This window comes from Gorilla gorilla, chromosome 21 (genome assembly GCF_029281585.2).
Source record: "Gorilla gorilla gorilla isolate KB3781 chromosome 21, NHGRI_mGorGor1-v2.1_pri, whole genome shotgun sequence".
Classification (NCBI taxonomy): Eukaryota; Metazoa; Chordata; class Mammalia; order Primates; family Hominidae; genus Gorilla; species Gorilla gorilla.
In genome coordinates, this window is record NC_073245.2 from 35,809,140 (window position 1) to 35,831,688 (window position 22,549).

The 22,549-nt window shown below is 60.8% G+C and overlaps 2 pseudogenes; both read left to right on the forward strand.

Annotated features, from left to right (window-relative positions):
* The first annotated feature begins 6,542 nt into the window (after positions 1–6,542).
* LOC134757789 (protein FAM27D1-like) lies at positions 6,543–7,552 on the forward strand (annotated as a pseudogene).
* A 4,118-nt stretch (positions 7,553–11,670) lies between these two features.
* On the forward strand, positions 11,671–12,479 carry LOC134757790 (protein FAM27D1-like; annotated as a pseudogene).
* The last annotated feature ends 10,070 nt before the right edge of the window (positions 12,480–22,549 follow it).

The window sequence follows — 22,549 nt, forward strand, 5'->3', positions numbered from 1 at the left end:
GTGAACGTGTGTCACCGGAGGCGTACAGGGCGACGGCGAAACAAACGGTGGTGGCCAGGCATGTGCCAGCGGAAGGGGGGAACGAGTGACCTTTCCATCAATGCCAAGGAAAGTCGAAGAATACCTGGGACCCGGGGGTGGCGGCGCGTGTACCTGACCAAGCCACGTTTTCCAAGCCTACCAGAGGAGCAAAGAGGTTTCTGCAAAATTCGCCCCACCCCCAACCCTCCACCGCCCTGGTAGCCCTGACGCAACTTCGGCTGCACCCAGCCCCAGCCCCAGCCACAGCCCCAGCCCCAGCCCCAGGACCCTTTGGGTACCTGATATTCGTTTGGGACAGAAGATCAAGGGAGTCAGTCCACCCAGGAGCGGAGGAGACGATGTCCCTCAACAATGAGACAGGCCGCCATGCGAGAAACCGCTTTGTGGCGCAGAGGGCACATTGGGCCAAAGACACACACGCACACGGGCACTCACACACAAACTGTAAGAGATAGGAAAGAAACACCCAGAGACTGAGAGACAGAGAGAGAAGAGAGTGGGAGAGACACACACCCGCACACACACACACTGACAGAGAGACACGCAAACACACACACACACACACACAGACAGACACCTAGAGCAGAGGTATTGAAACACACCCCCCCAGGCAACCCCTGAGGCTTCGGGGTTCTGCTCTCGATGAGATCGACCCGCGGGTGAGAGAGCACCACAGGGGCACGCAGGCCGACCTGTCCTCGAGATCAAGGCGGCACGACTTTTGCCGAGACTCACCCCAACCAACACCGTCTGGGCAGGCCTGGGGCTGGGATGCTGTGCTGCTTACCCCGGACTCCCCCTGGGGTTTCGTCATCCTGGTAAGCCCTTTGCGACTGCTGGCATCCAGAGACGTTCCCGTCGATCCCGTGAAGAGGTCAGGCCGGAGCATCAGAACCCCGACACACAAGCACTTCCTCTGAGGTCTCCTGCTTTGCCAAGCCTCGGGGACTGGTTTCTGAGACAACCGTGGGAACCACTGTGACGAGAGAAGCCGCTCGCGCCTCGCGCATGCGCATCGTCTTGCCCGACTCCCGCTCCGCTCCTAGCAGTCAGACTGCGTCCCCTTTAAATAACGCCACCGCAGCGCGGCGGCAGCGAGGCTCCTGCTGCAGCCGCGGCGGCGGCTGGATCCGGGCTCCAGTTTGGGGCGGCGCGCGAGAGGGGACCGCGGGTGTCTTGTCCTGTCCCACGGCCAAACCCCCAGGAGTCCTGTCCTCAGGACCTCCTTGAACTGACTTCCAGCAAGGGAGGGAGGGGGAGCTTCAGGAGTCCTGCTGTGTTCTCAGGACTCCCCTTCAGATCCCATTTTGGCCCCCACCGAGTGAGATAGGATGGGCTCGCCACATCTGGTGAGGCAGGCAGGTCCTCGCTGCAACAAAGAATGATCCCATAGGTCTCGATGCCTAGCGTCAGCTGCAAATTCACTGACCCATCAGCCCTCTGCCTCCCTCCTCCTTTGAAAGAGCAGTGGCCTGCCCCGCTTCTAAAAGCCCTGGGGCTCCGGAAAGCCGACCGCGCGTGACAGGACTCGTACAAACAGGAACAGGGGCGAATGCGAGGTGCAGACCATGTGACCACGCGTGGCACTGGCGTATCCCACAGCAGATGGTGTGAACGTGTGTCACCGGAGGCGTACAGGGCGACGGCGAAACAAACGGTGGTGGCCAGGCATGTGCCAGCGGAAGGGGGGAACGAGTGACCTTTCCATCAATGCCAAGGAAAGTCGAAGAATACCTGGGACCCGGGGGTGGCGGCGCGTGTACCTGACCAAGCCACGTTTTCCAAGCCTACCAGAGGAGCAAAGAGGTTTCTGCAAAATTCGCCCCACCCCCAACCCTCCACCGCCCTGGTAGCCCTGACGCAACTTCGGCTGCACCCAGCCCCAGCCCCAGCCACAGCCCCAGCCCCAGCCCCAGGACCCTTTGGGTACCTGATATTCGTTTGGGACAGAAGATCAAGGGAGTCAGTCCACCCAGGAGCGGAGGAGACGATGTCCCTCAACAATGAGACAGGCCGCCATGCGAGAAACCGCTTTGTGGCGCAGAGGGCACATTGGGCCAAAGACACACACGCACACGGGCACTCACACACAAACTGACAGAGATAGGAAAGAAACACCCAGAGACTGAGAGACAGAGAGAGAAGAGAGAATGGGAGACACACACACCCGCACACACACACACTCACAGAGAGACATGCAAACACACACACACACACACACAGACAGACTCCTAGAGAAGAGGTATTGAAACACACCTCCCCCGCAGGCAACCCCTGAGGCTTCGGGGTTCTGCTCTCGATGAGATTGACCCGCGTGTGAGAGATCACCCCAGGGGGACGCAGGCCGACCTGTCCTCGAGATAAGGGCGGCATGACTTTTGGCGAGACTCACCCCAACCAACACCGTCCGGGCAGGCCTGGGGCTGGGATGCTGTGCTGCTTACCCCGGACTCCGCCTGGGGTTTCATCATCCTCTTCGGCACTTTGCGACTCCTGGCATCCGGAGACCTTCCCGTCGATCCGGTGAAGAGGTCAGGCCGGAGCATCAGATCCCGGACACACAAGCACTGCCACTGAGGGCTCCTGCTTTGCCAAGCCTCGGGGACTGGTTTCTGAGACAACCCTGGGAACCACTGTGACGGGAGAAGCCGTTGGGGCCTGGCGCATGCGCATTGGCTTGCCCGACTCTCGCTGCGGTCCTGGCAATGAGGCTGCGTCCCCTTTAAATAACGCCAACGCAGCGCGGCGGCAGCGAAGCTCCTGCTGCAGCCGCGGCGGCGGCTGGATCCGGGCTCCAGTTTGGGGCGGCGTGGGAGAGGGGAACGCGGGTGTCTTGTCCTGTCCCACGGCCAAACCCCCAGGAGTCCTGTCCTCAGGACCTCCTTGAACTGACTTCCAGCAAGGGAGGGAGGGGGAGCTTCAGGAGTCCTGCTGTGTTCTCAGGACTCCCCTTCAGATCCCATTTTGGCCCCCACCGAGTGAGATAGGATGGGCTCGCCACATCTGGTGAGGCAGGCAGGTCCTCGCTGCAACAAAGAATGATCCCATAGGTCTCGATGCCTAGCGTCAGCTGCAAATTCACTGACCCATCAGCCCTCTGCCTCCCTCCTCCTTTGAAAGAGCAGTGGCCTGCCCCGCTTCTAAAAGCCCTGGGGCTCCGGAAAGCCGACCGCGCGTGACAGGACTCGTACAAACAGGAACAGGGGCGAATGCGAGGTGCAGACCATGTGACCACGCGTAGCACTGGCGTATCCCACAGCAGATAGTGTGAACGTGTGTCACCGGAGGCGTACAGGGCGACGGCGAAACAAACGGTGGTGGCCAGGCATGTGCCAGCGGAAGGGGGGAACGAGTGACCTTTCCATCAATGCCAAGGAAAGTCGAAGAATACCTGGGACCCGGGGGTGGCGGCGCGTGTACCTGACCAAGCCACGTTTTCCAAGCCTACCAGAGGAGCAAAGAGGTTTCTGCAAAATTCGCCCCACCCCCAACCCTCCACCGCCCTGGTAGCCCTGACGCAACTTCGGCTGCACCCAGCCCCAGCCCCAGCCACAGCCCCAGCCCCAGCCCCAGGACCCTTTGGGTACCTGATATTCGTTTGGGACAGAAGATCAAGGGAGTCAGTCCACCCAGGAGCGGAGGAGACGATGTCCCTCAACAATGATACAGGCCGCCATGCGAGAAACCGCTTTGTGGCGCAGAGGGCACATTGGGCCAAAGACACACACGCACACGGGCACTCACACACAAACTGACAGAGATAGGAAAGAAACACCCAGAGACTGAGAGACAGAGAGAGAAGAGAGTGGGAGACACACACACCCGCACACACACACGCTGACAGAGAGATACGCAAACACACACACACACACAGACAGACACCTATAGCAGAGGTATTGAAACACACCCCCCCAGGCAACCCCTGAGGCTTCGGGGTTCTGCTCTCGATGAGATCGACCGGCGGGTGAGAGAGCACCCCAGGGGCACGCAGGCCGACCTGTCCTCGAGATCAAGGCGGCACGACTTTTGGCGAGACTCACCCCAACCAACACCGTCTGGGCAGGCCTGGGGCTGGGATGCTGTGCTGCTTACCCCGGACTCCCCCTGGGGTTTCGTCATCCTGGTAAGCCCTTTGCGACTCCTGGCATCCAGAGACGTTCCCGTCGATCCTGTGAAGAGGTCAGGCCGGAGCATCAGAACCCCGTCCCACAAGCACTTCCTCTGAGGTCTCCTGCTTTGCCAAGCCTCGGGGACTGGTTTCTGAGACAACCGTGGGAACCACTGTGACGAGAGAAGCCGCTCGCGCCTCGCGCATGCGCATCGTCTTGCCCGACTCCCGCTCCGCTCCTAGCAGTCAGACTGCGTCCCCTTTAAATAACGCCACCGCAGCGCTGCGGCAGCGAGGCTCCTGCTGCAGCCGCGGCGGCGGCTGGATCCGGGCTCCAGTTTGGGGCGGCGCGCGAGAGGGGACCGCGGGTGTCTTGTCCTGTCCCACGGCCAAACCCCCAGGAGTCCTGTCCTCAGGACCTCCTTGAACTGACTTCCAGCAAGGGAGGGAGGGGGAGCTTCAGGAGTCCTGCTGTGTTCTCAGGACTCCCCTTCAGATCCCATTTTGGCCCCCACCGAGTGAGATAGGATGGGCTCGCCATACCAGGTGAGGCAGGCGGGTCTTCGCTGCAGCAAAGAATGATCCCATAGGTCTCGATGCCTAGCGTCAGCTGCAAATTCCCTGATCCATCAGCCCTCTGCCTCCCTCCTCCTTTGAAAGAGCAGTGGCCTGCCCCACTTCTGAAAGCCCTGGGGATCCGGAAAGCCGACCGCTCTTTACAGGACTCGTGCAAACAGCAACAGGGGCGAATGCGAGGTGCAGACCCTGTGACCACGCGTGGCACTGGCGTATCCCACAGCAGATGGTGTGAACGTGTGTCACCGGAGGCATACAGGGCGACGGCGAAACAAACGGTGGTGGCCAGGCATGTGCCGGCGGAAGGGGGGAACGAGTGACCTTTCCATCAATGCCAACGAAAATCGAAGAATACCTGGGACCCGGGGAGTTCGGGCGCCTGTGCTTGACCAAGCCACGTTTTCCAATGCCTACCGGAGGAGCAAAGAGGTTTCTGCAAATTTCGCCCCACCGCCAACCCTCCACCGCCCTGGTAGCCCTGACGCAACTTCGGCTGCACCCAGCCCCAGCCCCAGCCACAGCCCCAGCCCCAGCCCCAGGACCCTTTGCATAGCTGACATTCGTTTGGGACAGAAGATCAAGGGAGTCAGTCCACCCAGGAGCGGAGGAGAGGATGTCCCTCAACAATGAGACAGGCCGCCATGCGAGAAACCGCTTTGTGGCGCAGAGGGCACATTCGGCCAAAGACACACACGCACACGGGCACTCACACACAAACTGACAGAGATAGGAAAGAAACACCCAGAGACTGAGAGACAGAGACAGAAGAGAGAATGGGAGACACACACACCCGCACACGCACACTCACAGACAGACATGGAAACACACACACGCACACACACAGACAGACTCCTAGAGCAGAGGTATTGAAACACACCACCTCAGGCAACCCCTGAGGCTTCGGGGTTCTGTTCTCAACGAGATCGACCCGCGGGTGAGAGAGCTCCCCAGGGGCACGCAGGCCGACCTGTCCTCGAGATCAGGGCGGCACGACTTTTGGCGAGACTCACCCCAAGCAACACCGTCCGGGTAGGCCTGGGGCTGGGATGCTGTGCTGCTTACCCCGGACTCCGCCTGGGGATTCATCATCCTGGTCGGCCCTTTGCGACTCCTGGCATCCGGAGACCTTCCCGTCGATCCCGTGAAGAGGTCAGACCGGAGCATCAGAACCCCGACACACAAGCCCTGTCACTGAGGGCTCCTGCTTTGCCAAGCTTCGGGGACTGGTTTCTGAGACAACCGTGAGAACCACTGTGACGGGAGAAGCCGCTCGTGCCTCGCGCGTGCGCATTGCCTTGCCCGACTCTCGCTCCGGTCCTGGCAATGAGGCTGCGTCCCCTTTAAATAACGCCACCGCAGCGCGGCGGCAGCGAGGCTCCTGCTGCAGCCGCCGCAGCGGCTGGATCCGGGCTCCAGTTTGGGGCGGCGTGGGAGAGGGGAACGCGGGTGTTTAGTCCTGTCCTCAGGACCTCCTTGAACTGACTTCCAGCAAGGGAGGGAGGGGGAGCTTCAGGAGTCCTGCTGTGTTCTCAGGACTCCCCTTCAGATCCCATTTTGGCCCCCACCGAGTGAGATAGGATGGGCTCGCCACATCTGGTGAGGCAGGCAGGTCCTCGCTGCAACAAAGAATGATCCCATAGGTCTCGATGCCTAGCGTCAGCTGCAAATTCACTGACCCATCAGCCCTCTGCCTCCCTCCTCCTTTGAAAGAGCAGTGGCCTGCCCCGCTTCTAAAAGCCCTGGGGCTCCGGAAAGCCGACCGCGCGTGACAGGACTCGTACAAACAGGAACAGGGGCGAATGCGAGTTGCAGACCATGTGACCACGCGTGGCACTGGCGTATCCCACAGCAGATGGTGTGAACGTGTGTCACCGGAGGCGTACAGGGCGACGGCGAAACAAACGGTGGTGGCCAGGCATGTGCCAGCGGAAGGGGGGAACGAGTGACCTTTCCATCAATGCCAAGGAAAGTCGAAGAATACCTGGGACCCGGGGGTGGCGGCGCGTGTACCTGACCAAGCCACGTTTTCCAAGCCTACCAGAGGAGCAAAGAGGTTTCTGCAAAATTCGCCCCACCCCCAACCCTCCACCGCCCTGGTAGCCCTGACGCAACTTCAGCTGCACCCAGCCCCAGCCCCAGCCACAGCCCCAGCCCCAGCCCCAGGACCCTTTGGGTACCTGATATTCGTTTGGGACAGAAGATCAAGGGAGTCAGTCCACCCAGGAGCGGAGGAGACGATGTCCCTCAACAATGAGACAGGCCGCCATGCGAGAAACCGCTTTGTGGCGCAGAGGGCACATTGGGCCAAAGACACACACGCACACGGGCACTCACACACAAACTGACAGAGATAGGAAAGAAACACCCAGAGACTGAGAGACAGAGAGAGAAGAGAGAATGGGAGACACACACACCCGCACACACACACACTCACAGAGAGACATGCAAACACACACACACACACACACACAGACAGACTCCTAGAGAAGAGGTATTGAAACACACCTCCCCCGCAGGCAACCCCTGAGGCTTCGGGGTTCTGCTCTCGATGAGATCGACCCGCGTGTGAGAGAGCACCCCAGGGGGACGCAGGCCGACCTGTCCTCGAGATCAGGGCGGCATGACTTTTGGCGAGACTCACCCCAACCAACACCGTCCGGGCAGGCCTGGGGCTGGGATGCTGTGCTGCTTACCCCGGACTCCGCCTGGGGTTTCATCATCCTCTTCGGCACTTTGCGACTCCTGGCATCCGGAGACCTTCCCGTCGATCCGGTGAAGAGGTCAGGCCGGAGCATCAGATCCCGGACACACAAGCACTGCCACTGAGGGCTCCTGCTTTGCCAAGCCTCGGGGACTGGTTTCTGAGACAACCCTGGGAACCACTGTGACGGGAGAAGCCGTTGGGGCCTGGCGCATGCGCATTGTCTTGCCCGACTCTCGCTGCGGTCCTGGCAATGAGGCTGCGTCCCCTTTAAATAACGCCAACGCAGCGCGGCGGCAGCGAAGCTCCTGCTGCAGCCGCGGCGGCGGCTGGATCCGGGCTCCAGTTTGGGGCGGCGTGGGAGAGGGGAACGCGGGTGTCTTGTCCTGTCCCACGGCCAAACCCCCAGGAGTCCTGTCCTCAGGACCTCCTTGAACTGACTTCCAGCAAGGGAGGGAGGGGGAGCTTCAGGAGTCCTGCTGTGTTCTCAGGACTCCCCTTCAGATCCCATTTTGGCCCCCACCGAGTGAGATAGGATGGGCTCGCCACATCTGGTGAGGCAGGCAGGTCCTCGCTGCAACAAAGAATGATCCCATAGGTCTCGATGCCTAGCGTCAGCTGCAAATTCACTGACCCATCAGCCCTCTGCCTCCCTCCTCCTTTGAAAGAGCAGTGGCCTGCCCCGCTTCTAAAAGCCCTGGGGCTCCGGAAAGCCGACCGCGCGTGACAGGACTCGTACAAACAGGAACAGGGGCGAATGCGAGGTGCAGACCATGTGACCACGCGTAGCACTGGCGTATCCCACAGCAGATAGTGTGAACGTGTGTCACCGGAGGCGTACAGGGCGACGGCGAAACAAACGGTGGTGGCCAGGCATGTGCCAGCGGAAGGGGGGAACGAGTGACCTTTCCATCAATGCCAAGGAAAGTCGAAGAATACCTGGGACCCGGGGGTGGCGGCGCGTGTACCTGACCAAGCCACGTTTTCCAAGCCTACCAGAGGAGCAAAGAGGTTTCTGCAAAATTCGCCCCACCCCCAACCCTCCACCGCCCTGGTAGCCCTGACGCAACTTCGGCTGCACCCAGCCCCAGCCCCAGCCACAGCCCCAGCCCCAGCCCCAGGACCCTTTGGGTACCTGATATTCGTTTGGGACAGAAGATCAAGGGAGTCAGTCCACCCAGGAGCGGAGGAGACGATGTCCCTCAACAATGAGACAGGCCGCCATGCGAGAAACCGCTTTGTGGCGCAGAGGGCACATTGGGCCAAAGACACACACGCACACGGGCACTCACACACAAACTGACAGAGATAGGAAAGAAACACCCAGAGACTGAGAGACAGAGAGAGAAGAGAGTGGGAGACACACACACCCGCACACACACACACTGACAGAGAGACACGCAAGCACACACACACACACACACACAGACAGACACCTATAGCAGAGGTATTGAAACACACCCCCCCAGGCAACCCCTGAGGCTTCGGGGTTCTGCTCTCGATGAGATCGACCGGCGGGTGAGAGAGCACCCCAGGGGCACGCAGGCCGACCTGTCCTCGAGATCAAGGCGGCACGACTTTTGGCGAGACTCACCCCAACCAACACCGTCTGGGCAGGCCTGGGGCTGGGATGCTGTGCTGCTTACCCCGGACTCCCCCTGGGGTTTCGTCATCCTGGTAAGCCCTTTGCGACTCCTGGCATCCAGAGACGTTCCCGTCGATCCCGTGAAGAGGTCAGGCCGGAGCATCAGAACCCCGTCCCACAAGCACTTCCTCTGAGGTCTCCTGCTTTGCCAAGCCTCGGGGACTGGTTTCTGAGACAACCGTGGGAACCACTGTGACGAGAGAAGCCGCTCGCGCCTCGCGCATGCGCATCGTCTTGCCCGACTCCCGCTCCGCTCCTAGCAGTCAGACTGCGTCCCCTTTAAATAACGCCACCGCAGCGCGGCGGCAGCGAGGCTCCTGCTGCAGCCGCGGCGGCGGCTGGATCCGGGCTCCAGTTTGGGGCGGCGCGCGAGAGGGGACCGCGGGTGTCTTGTCCTGTCCCACGGCCAAACCCCCAGGAGTCCTGTCCTCAGGACCTCCTTGAACTGACTTCCAGCAAGGGAGGGAGGGGGAGCTTCAGGAGTCCTGCTGTGTTCTCAGGACTCCCCTTCAGATCCCATTTTGGCCCCCACCGAGTGAGATAGGATGGGCTCGCCATACCAGGTGAGGCAGGCGGGTCTTCGCTGCAGCAAAGAATGATCCCATAGGTCTCGATGCCTAGCGTCAGCTGCAAATTCCCTGATCCATCAGCCCTCTGCCTCCCTCCTCCTTTGAAAGAGCAGTGGCCTGCCCCACTTCTGAAAGCCCTGGGGATCCGGAAAGCCGACCGCTCTTTACAGGACTCGTGCAAACAGCAACAGGGGCGAATGCGAGGTGCAGACCCTGTGACCACGCGTGGCACTGGCGTATCCCACAGCAGATGGTGTGAACGTGTGTCACCGGAGGCATACAGGGCGACGGCGAAACAAACGGTGGTGGCCAGGCATGTGCCGGCGGAAGGGGGGAACGAGTGACCTTTCCATCAATGCCAACGAAAATCGAAGAATACCTGGGACCCGGGGAGTTCGGGCGCCTGTGCTTGACCAAGCCACGTTTTCCAATGCCTACCGGAGGAGCAAAGAGGTTTCTGCAAATTTCGCCCCACCGCCAACCCTCCACCGCCCTGGTAGCCCTGACGCAACTTCGGCTGCACCCAGCCCCAGCCCCAGCCACAGCCCCAGCCCCAGCCCCAGGACCCTTTGCATAGCTGACATTCGTTTGGGACAGAAGATCAAGGGAGTCAGTCCACCCAGGAGCGGAGGAGAGGATGTCCCTCAACAATGAGACAGGCCGCCATGCGAGAAACCGCTTTGTGGCGCAGAGGGCACATTCGGCCAAAGACACACACGCACACGGGCACTCACACACAAACTGACAGAGATAGGAAAGAAACACCCAGAGACTGAGAGACAGAGACAGAAGAGAGAATGGGAGACACACACACCCGCACACGCACACTCACAGACAGACATGGAAACACACACACGCACACACACAGACAGACTCCTAGAGCAGAGGTATTGAAACACACCACCTCAGGCAACCCCTGAGGCTTCGGGGTTCTGTTCTCAACGAGATCGACCCGCGGGTGAGAGAGCTCCCCAGGGGCACGCAGGCCGACCTGTCCTCGAGATCAGGGCGGCACGACTTTTGGCGAGACTCACCCCAAGCAAGACCGTCCGGGTAGGCCTGGGGCTGGGATGCTGTGCTGCTTACCCCGGACTCCGCCTGGGGATTCATCATCCTGGTCGGCCCTTTGCGACTCCTGGCATCCGGAGACCTTCCCGTCGATCCCGTGAAGAGGTCAGACCGGAGCATCAGAACCCCGACACACAAGCCCTGTCACTGAGGGCTCCTGCTTTGCCAAGCTTCGGGGACTGGTTTCTGAGACAACCGTGAGAACCACTGTGACGGGAGAAGCCGCTCGTGCCTCGCGCGTGCGCATTGCCTTGCCCGACTCTCGCTCCGGTCCTGGCAATGAGGCTGCGTCCCCTTTAAATAACGCCACCGCAGCGCGGCGGCAGCGAGGCTCCTGCTGCAGCCGCCGCGGCGGCTGGATCCGGGCTCCAGTTTGGGGCGGCGTGGGAGAGGGGAACGCGGGTGTTTAGTCCTGTCCTCAGGACCTCCTTGAACTGACTTCCAGCAAGGGAGGGAGGGGGAGCTTCAGGAGTCCTGCTGTGTTCTCAGGACTCCCCTTCAGATCCCATTTTGGCCCCCACCGAGTGAGATAGGATGGGCTCGCCACATTTGGTGAGGCAGGCAGGTCCTCGCTGCAACAAAGAATGATCCCATAGGTCTCGATGCCTAGCGTCAGCTGCAAATTCACTGACCCATCAGCCCTCTGCCTCCCTCCTCCTTTGAAAGAGCAGTGGCCTGCCCCGCTTCTAAAAGCCCTGAGGCTCCGGAAAGCCGACCGCGCGTGACAGGACTCGTACAAACAGGAACAGGGGCGAATGCGAGGTGCAGACCATGTGACCACGCGTGGCACTGGCGTATCCCACAGCAGATGGTGTGAACGTGTGTCACCGGAGGCGTACAGGGCGACGGCGAAACAAACGGTGGTGGCCAGGCATGTGCCAGCGGAAGGGGGGAACGAGTGACCTTTCCATCAATGCCAAGGAAAGTCGAAGAATACCTGGGACCCGGGGGTGGCGGCGCGTGTATCTGACCAAGCCACGTTTTCCAAGCCTACCAGAGGAGCAAAGAGGTTTCTGCAAAATTCGCCCCACCCCCAACCCTCCACCGCCCTGGTAGCCCTGACGCAACTTCGGCTGCACCCAGCCCCAGCCCCAGCCACAGCCCCAGCCCCAGCCCCAGGACCCTTTGGGTACCTGATATTCGTTTGGGACAGAAGATCAAGGGAGTCAGTCCACCCAGGAGCGGAGGAGACGATGTCCCTCAACAATGAGACAGGCCGCCATGCGAGAAACCGCTTTGTGGCGCAGAGGGCACATTGGGCCAAAGACACACACGCACACGGGCACTCACACACAAACTGACAGAGATAGGAAAGAAACACCCAGAGACTGAGAGACAGAGAGAGAAGAGAGTGGGAGACACACACACCCGCACACACACACACTGACAGAGAGATACGCAAACACACACACACACACAGACAGACACCTAGAGCAGAGGTATTGAAACACAACCCCCAGGCAACCCCTGAGGCTTCGGGGTTCTGCTCTCGATGAGATCGACCGGCGGGTGAGAGAGCACCCCAGGGGCACGCAGGCCGACCTGTCCTCGAGATCAAGGCGGCACGACTTTTGGCGAGACTCACCCCAACCAACACCGTCTGGGCAGGCCTGGGGCTGGGATGCTGTGCTGCTTACCCCGGACTCCCCCTGGGGTTTCATCATCCTGGTAAGCACTTTGCGACTCCTGGCATCCAGAGACGTTCCCGTCGATCCCGTGAAGAGGTCAGGCCGGAGCATCAGAACCCCGACACACAAGCACTTCCTCTGAGGTCTCCTGCTTTGCCAAGCCTCGGGGACTGGTTTCTGAGACAACCGTGGGAACCACTGTGACGAGAGAAGCCGCTCGCGCCTCACGCATGCGCATCGTCTTGCCCGACTCCCGCTCCGCTCCTAGCAGTCAGACTGCGTCCCCTTTAAATAACGCCACCGCAGCGCGGCGGCAGCGAGGCTCCTGCTGCAGCCGCGGCGGCGGCTGGATCCGGGCTCCAGTTTGGGGCGGCGCGCGAGAGGGGACCGCGGGTGTCTTGTCCTGTCCCACGGCCAAACCCCCAGGAGTCCTGTCCTCAGGACCTCCTTGAACTGACTTCCAGCAAGGGAGGGAGGGGGAGCTTCAGGAGTCCTGCTGAGTTCTCAGGACTCCCCTTCAGATCCCATTTTGGCCCCCACCGAGTGAGATAGGATGGGCTCGCCATACCAGGTGAGGCAGGCGGGTCTTCGCTGCAGCAAAGAATGATCCCATAGGTCTCGATGCCTAGCGTCAGCTGCAAATTCCCTGATCCATCAGCCCTCTGCCTCCCTCCTCCTTTGAAAGAGCAGTGGCCTGCCCCACTTCTGAAAGCCCTGGGGATCCGGAAAGCCGACCGCTCTTTACAGGACTCGTGCAAACAGCAACAGGGGCGAATGCGAGGTGCAGACCCTGTGACCACGCGTGGCACTGGCGTATCCCACAGCAGATGGTGTGAACGTGTGTCACCGGAGGCATACAGGGCGACGGCGAAACAAACGGTGGTGGCCAGGCATGTGCCGGCGGAAGGGGGGAACGAGTGACCTTTCCATCAATGCCAACGAAAATCGAAGACTACCTGGGACCCGGGGAGTTCGGGCGCCTGTGCTTGACCAAGCCACGTTTTCCAATGCCTACCGGAGGAGCAAAGAGGTTTCTGCAAATTTCGCCCCACCCCCAACCCTCCACCGCCCTGGTAGCCCTGACGCAACTTCGGCTGCACCCAGCCCCAGCCCTAGCCACAGCCCCAGCCCCAGCCCCAGGACCCTTTGCATAGCTGACATTCGTTTGGGACAGAAGATCAAGGGAGTCAGTCCACCCAGGAGCGGAGGAGACGATGTCCCTCAACAATGAGACAGGCCGCCATGCGAGAAACCGCTTTGTGGCGCAGAGGGCACATTCGGCCAAAGACACACACGCACACGGGCACTCACACACAAACTGACAGAGATAGGAAAGAAACACCCAGAGACTGAGAGACAGAGACAGAAGAGAGAATGGGAGACACACACACCCGCACACGCACACTCACAGACAGACATGGAAACACACACACGCACACACACAGACAGACTCCTAGAGCAGAGGTATTGAAACACACCACCTCAGGCAACCCCTGAGGCTTCGGGGTTCTGTTCTCAACGAGATCGACCCGCGGGTGAGAGAGCTCCCCAGGGGCACGCAGGCCGACCTGTCCTCGAGATCAGGGCGGCACGACTTTTGGCGAGACTCACCCCAAGCAACACCGTCCGGGTAGGCCTGGGGCTGGGATGATGTGCTGCTTACCCCGGACTCCGCCTGGGGATTCATCATCCTGGTCGGCCCTTTGCGACTCCTGGCATCCGGAGACCTTCCCGTCGATCCCGTGAAGAGGTCAGGCCGGAGCATCAGAACCCCGACACACAAGCCCTGCCACTGAGGGCTCCTGCTTTGCCAAGCTTCGGGGACTGGTTTCTGAGACAACCGTGAGAACCACTGTGACGGGAGAAGCCGCTCGTGCCTCGCGCGTGCGCATTGCCTTGCCCGACTCTCGCTCCGGTCCTGGCAATGAGGCTGCGTCCCCTTTAAATAACGCCACCGCAGCGCGGCGGCAGCGAGGCTCCTGCTGCAGCCGCCGCGGCGGCTGGATCCGGGCTCCAGTTTGGGGCGGCGTGGGAGAGGGGAACGCGGGTGTTTAGTCCTGTCCTCAGGACCTCCTTGAACTGACTTCCAGCAAGGGAGGGAGGGGGAGCTTCAGGAGTCCTGCTGTGTTCTCAGGACTCCCCTTCAGATCCCATTTTGGCCCCCACCGAGTGAGATAGGATGGGCTCGCCACATCTGGTGAGGCAGGCAGGTCCTCGCTGCAACAAAGAATGATCCCATAGGTCTCGATGCCTAGCGTCAGCTGCAAATTCACTGACCCATCAGCCCTCTGCCTCCCTCCTCCTTTGAAAGAGCAGTGGCCTGCCCCGCTTCTAAAAGCCCTGGGGCTCCGGAAAGCCGACCGCGCGTGACAGGACTCGTACAAACAGGAACAGGGGCGAATGCGAGGTGCAGACCATGTGACCACGCGTGGCACTGGCGTATCCCACAGCAGATGGTGTGAACGTGTGTCACCGGAGGCGTACAGGGCGACGGCGAAACAAACGGTGGTGGCCAGGCATGTGCCAGCGGAAGGGGGGAACGAGTGACCTTTCCATCAATGCCAAGGAAAGTCGAAGAATACCTGGGACCCGGGGGTGGCGGCGCGTGTACTTGACCAAGCCACGTTTTCCAAGCCTACCAGAGGAGCAAAGAGGTTTCTGCAAAATTCGCCCCACCCTCAAACCTCCACCGCCCTGGTAGCCCTGACGCAACTTCAGCTGCACCCAGCCCCAGCCCCAGCCACAGCCCCAGCCCCAGCCCCAGGACCCTTTGGGTACCTGATATTCGTTTGGGACAGAAGAGCAAGGGAGTCAGTCCACCCAGGAGCGGAGGAGACGATGTCCCTCAACAATGAGACAGGCCGCCATGCGAGAAACCGCTTTGCGGCGCAGAGGGCACATTGGGCCAAAGACACACACGCACACGGGCACTCACACACAAACTGTCAGAGATAGGAAAGAAACACCCAGAGACTGAGAGACAGAGAGAGAAGAGAGTGGGAGACACACACACCCGCACACACACACACTGACAGAGAGACACGCAAACACACACACACACACACACACACACAGACACCTAGAGCAGAGGTATTGAAACACACCCCCCCAGGCAACCCCTGAGGCTTCGGGGTTCTGCTCTCGATGAGATCGACCCGCGGGTGAGAGAGCACCCCAGGGGCACGCAGGCCGACCTGTCCTCGAGATCAAGGCGGCACGACTTTTGGCGAGACTCACCCCAACCAACACCGTCTGGGCAGGCCTGGGGCTGGGATGCTGTGCTGCTTACCCCGGACTCCCCCTGGGGTTTCGTCATCCTGGTAAGCCCTTTGCGACTGCTGGCATCCAGAGACGTTCCCGTCGATCCCGTGAAGAGGTCAGGCCGGAGCATCAGAACCCCGACACACAAGCACTTCCTCTGAGGTCTCCTGCTTTGCCAAGCCTCGGGGACTGGTTTCTGAGACAACCGTGGGAACCACTGTGACGAGAGAAGCCGCTCGCGCCTCGCGCATGCGCATCGTCTTGCCCGACTCCCGCTCCGCTCCTAGCAGTCAGACTGCGTCCCCTTTAAATAACGCCACCGCAGCGCGGCGGCAGCGAGGCTCCTGCTGCAGCCGCGGCGGCGGCTGGATCCGGGCTCCAGTTTGGGGCGGCGCGCGAGAGGGGACCGCGGGTGTCTTGTCCTGTCCCACGGCCAAACCCCCAGGAGTCCTGTCCTCAGGACCTCCTTGAACTGACTTCCAGCAAGGGAGGGAGGGGGAGCTTCAGGAGTCCTGCTGTGTTCTCAGGACTCCCCTTCAGATCCCATTTTGGCCCCCACCGAGTGAGATAGGATGGGCTCGCCACATCTGGTGAGGCAGGCAGGTCCTCGCTGCAACAAAGAATGATCCCATAGGTCTCGATGCCTAGCGTCAGCTGCAAATTCACTGACCCATCAGCCCTCTGCCTCCCTCCTCCTTTGAAAGAGCAGTGGCCTGCCCCGCTTCTAAAAGCCCTGGGGCTCCGGAAAGCCGACCGCGCGTGACAGGACTCGTACAAACAGGAACAGGGGCGAATGCGAGGTGCAGACCATGTGACCACGCGTGGCACTTGCGTATCCCACAGCTGATGGTGTGAACGTGTGTCACCGGAGGCGTACAGGGCGACGGCGAAACAAACGGTGGTGGCCAGGCATGTGCCAGCGGAAGGGGGGAACGAGTGACCTTTCCATCAATGCCAAGGAAAGTCGAAGAATACCTGGGACCCGGGGGTGGCGGCGCGTGTACCTGACCAAGCCACGTTTTCCAAGCCTACCAGAGGAGCAAAGAGGTTTCTGCAAAATTCGCCCCACCCCCAACCCTCCACCGCCCTGGTAGCCCTGACGCAACTTCAGCTGCACCCAGCCCCAGCCCCAGCCACAGCCCCAGCCCCAGCCCCAGGACCCTTTGGGTACCTGATATTCGTTTGGGACAGAAGATCAAGGGAGTCAGTCCACCCAGGAGCGGAGGAGACGATGTCCCTCAACAATGAGACAGGCCGCCATGCGAGAAACCGCTTTGTGGCGCAGAGGGCACATTGGGCCAAAGACACACACGCACACGGGCACTCACACACAAACTGTCAGAGATAGGAAAGAAACACCCAGAGACTGAGAGACAGAGAGAGAAGAGAGTGGGAGACACACACACCCGCACACACACACACTGACAGAGAGACACGCAAACACACACACACACACACACACACACAGACACCTAGAGCAGAGGTATTGAAACACACCCCCCCAGGCAACCCCTGAGGCTTCGGGGTTCTGCTCTCGATGAGATCGACCGGCGGGTGAGAGAGCACCCCAGGGGCACGCAGGCCGACCTGTCCTCGAGATCAAGGCGGCACGACTTTTGGCGAGACTCACCCCAACCAACACCGTCTGGGCAGGCCTGGGGCTGGGATGCTGTGCTGCTTACCCCGGACTCCCCCTGGGGTTTCGTCATCCTGGTAAGCCCTTTGCGACTGCTGGAATCCAGAGACGTTACCGTCGATCCCGTGAAGAGGTCAGGCCGGAGCATCAGAACCCCGACACACAAGCACTTCCTCTGAGGTCTCCTGCTTTGCCAAGCCTCGGGGACTGGTTTCTGAGACAACCGTGGGAACCACTGTGACGAGAGAAGCCGCTCGCGCCTCGCGCATGCGCATCGTCTTGCCCGACTCCCGCTCCGCTCCTAGCAGTCAGACTGCGTCCCCTTTAAATAACGCCACCGCAGCGCGGCGGCAGCGAGGCTCCTGCTGCAGCCGCGGCGGCGGCTGGATCCGGGCTCCAGTTTGGGGCGGCGCGCGAGAGGGGACCGCGGGTGTCTTGTCCTGTCCCACGGCCAAACCCCCAGGAGTCCTGTCCTCAGGACCTCCTTGAACTGACTTCCAGCAAGGGAGGGAGGGGGAGCTTCAGGAGTCCTGCTGTGTTCTCAGGACTCCCCTTCAGATCCCATTTTGGCCCCCACCGAGTGAGATAGGATGGGCTCGCCACATCTGGTGAGGCAGGCAGGTCCTCGCTGCAACAAAGAATGATCCCATAGGTCTCGATGCCTAGCGTCAGCTGCAAATTCACTGACCCATCAGCCCTCTGCCTCCCTCCTCCTTTGAAAGAGCAGTGGCCTGCCCCGCTTCTAAAAGCCCTGGGGCTCCGGAAAGCCGACCGCGCGTGACAGGACTCGTACAAACAGGAACAGGGGCGAATGCGAGGTGCAGACCATGTGACCACGCGTGGCACTGGCGTATCCCACAGCAGATGGTGTGAACGTGTGTCACCGGAGGCGTACAGGGCGACGGCGAAACAAACGGTGGTGGCCAGGCATGTGCCAGCGGAAGGGGGGAACGAGTGACCTTTCCATCAATGCCAAGGAAAGTCGAAGAATACCTGGGACCCGGGGGTGGCGGCGCGTGTACCTGACCAAGCCACGTTTTCCAAGCCTACCAGAGGAGCAAAGAGGTTTCTGCAAAATTCGCCCCACCCCCAACCCTCCACCGCCCTGGTAGCCCTGACGCAACTTCGGCTGCACCCAGCCCCAGCCCCAGCCACAGCCCCAGCCCCAGCCCCAGGACCCTTTGGGTACCTCATATTCGTTTGGGACAGAAGATCAAGGGAGTCAGTCCACCCAGGAGCGGAGGAGACGATGTCCCTCAACAATGAGACAGGCCGCCATGCGAGAAACCGCTTTGTGGCGCAGAGGGCACATTGGGCCAAAGACACACACGCACACGGGCACTCACGCACAAACTGACAGAGATAGGAAAGAAACACCCAGAGACTGAGAGACAGAGAGAGAAGAGAGTGGGAGACACACACACCCGCACACACACACACTGACAGAGAGACACGCAAACACACACACACACACACACACAGACAGACACCTAGAGCAGAGTTATTGAAACACACCCCCCCAGGCAACCCCTGAGGCTTCGGGGTTCTGCTCTCGATGAGATCGACCGGCGGGTGAGAGAGCACCCCAGGGGCACGCAGGCCGACCTGTCCTCGAGATCAAGGCGGCACGACTTTTGGCGAGACTCACCCCAACCAACACCGTCTGGGCAGGCCTGGGGCTGGGATGCTGTGCTGCTTACCCCGGACTCCCCCTGGGGTTTCGTCATCCTGGTAAGCCCTTTGCGACTGCTGGCATCCAGAGACGTTCCCGTCGATCCCGTGAAGAGGTCAGGCCGGAGCATCAGAACCCCGACACACAAGCACTTCCTCTGAGGTCTCCTGCTTTGCCAAGCCTCGGGGACTGGTTTCTGAGACAACCGTGGGAACCACTGTGACGAGAGAAGCCGCTCGCGCCTCGCGCATGCGCATCGTCTTGCCCGACTCCCGCTCCGCTCCTAGCAGTCAGACTGCGTCCCCTTTAAATAACGCCACCGCAGCGCGGCGGCAGCGAGGCTCCTGCTGCAGCCGCGGCGGCGGCTGGATCCGGGCTCCAGTTTGGGGCGGCGCGCGAGAGGGGACCGCGGGTGTCTTGTCCTGTCCCACGGCCAAACCCCCAGGAGTCCTGTCCTCAGGACCTCCTTGAACTGACTTCCAGCAAGGGAGGGAGGGGGAGCTTCAGGAGTCCTGCTGAGTTCTCAGGACTCCCCTTCAGATCCCATTTTGGCCCCCACCGAGTGAGATAGGATGGGCTCGCCATACCAGGTGAGGCAGGCGGGTCTTCGCTGCAGGAAAGAATGATCCCATAGGTCTCGATGCCTAGCGTCAGCTGCAAATTCCCTGATCCATCAGCCCTCTGCCTCCCTCCTCCTTTGAAAGAGCAGTGGCCTGCCCCACTTCTGAAAGCCCTGGGGATCCGGAAAGCCGACCGCTCTTTACAGGACTCGTGCAAACAGCAACAGGGGTGAATGCGAGGTGCAGACCCTGTGACCACGCGTGGCACTGGCGTATCCCACAGCAGATGGTGTGAACGTGTGTCACCGGAGGCATACAGGGCGACGGCGAAACAAACGGTGGTGGCCAGGCATGTGCCGGCGGAAGGGGGGAACGAGTGACCTTTCCATCAATGCCAACGAAAATCGAAGAATACCTGGGACCCGGGGAGTTCGGGCGCCTGTGCTTGACCAAGCCACGTTTTCCAATGCCTACCGGAGGAGCAAAGAGGTTTCTGCAAATTTCGCCCCACCGCCAACCCTCCACCGCCCTGGTAGCCCTGACGCAACTTCGGCTGCACCCAGCCCCAGCCCCAGCTACAGCCCCAGCCCCAGCCCCAGGACCCTTTGCATAGCTGACATTCGTTTGGGACAGAAGATCAAGGGAGTCAGTCCACCCAGGAGCGGAGGAGACGATGTCCCTCAACAATGAGACAGGCCGCCATGCGAGAAACCGCTTTGTGGCGCAGAGGGCACATTCGGCCAAAGACACACACGCACACGGGCACTCACACACAAACTGACAGAGATAGGAAAGAAACACCCAGAGACTGAGAGACAGAGAGAGAAGAGAGTGGGAGACACACACACCCGCACACACACACACTGACAGAGAGACACGCAAACACACACACACACACACACACAGACAGACACCTAGAGCAGAGGTATTGAAACACACCCCCCCAGGCAACCCCTGAGGCTTCGGGGTTCTGCTCTCGATGAGATCGACCCGCCGGTGAGAGAGCACCCCAGGGGCACGCAGGCCGACCTGTCCTCGAGATCAAGGCGGCACGACTTTTGGCGAGACTCACCCCAACCAACACCGTCTGGGCAGGCCTGGGGCTGGGATGCTGTGCTGCTTACCCCGGACTCCCCCTGGGGTTTCGTCATCCTGGTAAGCCCTTTGCGACTGCTGGCATCCAGAGACGTTCCCGTCGATCCCGTGAAGAGGTCAGGCCGGAGCATCAGAACCCCGACACACAAGCACTTCCTCTGAGGTCTCCTGCTTTGCCAAGCCTCGGGGACTGGTTTCTGAGACAACCGTGGGAACCACTGTGACGAGAGAAGCCGCTCGCGCCTCGCGCATGCGCATCGTCTTGCCCGACTCCCGCTCCGCTCCTAGCAGTCAGACTGAGTCCCCTTTAAATAACGCCACCGCAGCGCGGCGGCAGCGAGGCTCCTGCTGCAGCCGCGGCGGCGGCTGGATCCGGGCTCCAGTTTGGGGCGGCGCGCGAGAGGGGACCGCGGGTGTCTTGTCCTGTCCCACGGCCAAACCCCCAGGAGTCCTGTCCTCAGGACCTCCTTGAACTGACTTCCAGCAAGGGAGGGAGGGGGAGCTTCAGGAGTCCTGCTGTGTTCTCAGGACTCCCCTTCAGATCCCATTTTGGCCCCCACCGAGTGAGATAGGATGGGCTCGCCACATCTGGTGAGGCAGGCAGGTCCTCGCTGCAACAAAGAATGATCCCATAGGTCTCGATGCCTAGCGTCAGCTGCAAATTCACTGACCCATCAGCCCTCTGCCTCCCTCCTCCTTTGAAAGAGCAGTGGCCTGCCCCGCTTCTAAAAGCCCTGGGGCTCCGGAAAGCCGACCGCGCGTGACAGGACTCGTACAAACAGGAACAGGGGCGAATGCGAGGTGCAGACCATGTGACCACGCGTGGCACTGGCGTATCCCACAGCAGATGGTGTGAACGTGTGTCACCGGAGGCGTACAGGGCGACGGCGAAACAAACGGTGGTGGCCAGGCATGTGCCAGCGGAAGGGGGGAACGAGTGACCTTTCCATCAATGCCAAGGAAAGTCGAAGAATACCTGGGACCAGGGGGTGGCGGCGCGTGTACCTGACCAAGCCACGTTTTCCAAGCCTACCAGAGGAGCAAAGAGGTTTCTGCAAAATTCGCCCCACCCCCAACCCTCCACCGCCCTGGTAGCCCTGACGCAACTTCAGCTGCACCCAGCCCCAGCCCCAGCCACAGCCCCAGCCCCAGCCCCAGGACCCTTTGGGTACCTCATATTCGTTTGGGACAGAAGATCAAGGGAGTCAGTCCACCCAGGAGCGGAGGAGACGATGTCCCTCAACAATGAGACAGGCCGCCATGCGAGAAACCGCTTTGTGGCGCAGAGGGCACATTGGGCCAAAGACACACACGCACACGGGCACTCACACACAAACTGACAGAGATAGGAAAGAAACACCCAGAGACTGAGAGACAGAGAGAGAAGAGAGAATGGGAGACACACACACCCGCACACACACACACTCACAGAGAGACATGCAAACACACACACACACACACACAGACAGACTCCTAGAGAAGAGGTATTGAAACACACCTCCCCCGCAGGCAACCCCTGAGGCTTCGGGGTTCTGCTCTCGATGAGATCGACCCGCGGGTGAGAGAGCACCCCAGGGGGACGCAGGCCGACCTGTCCTCGAGATCAGGGCGGCATGACTTTTGGCGAGACTCACCCCAACCAACACCGTCCGCCAGGCCTGGGGCTGGGATGCTGTGCTGCTTACCCCGGACTCCGCCTGGGGTTTCGTCATCCTCTTCGGCACTTTGCGACTCCTGGCATCCGGAGACCTTCCCGTCGATCCCGTGAAGAGGTCAGGCCGGAGCATCAGATCCCGGACACACAAGCACTGCCACTGAGGGCTCCTGCTTTGCCAAGCCTCGGGGACTGGTTTCTGAGACAACCCTGGGAACCACTGTGACGGGAGAAGCCGTTGGGGCCTGGCGCATGCGCATTGGCTTGCCCGACTCTCGCTCCGGTCCTGGCAATGAGGCTGCGTCCCCTTTAAATAACGCCAACGCAGCGCGGC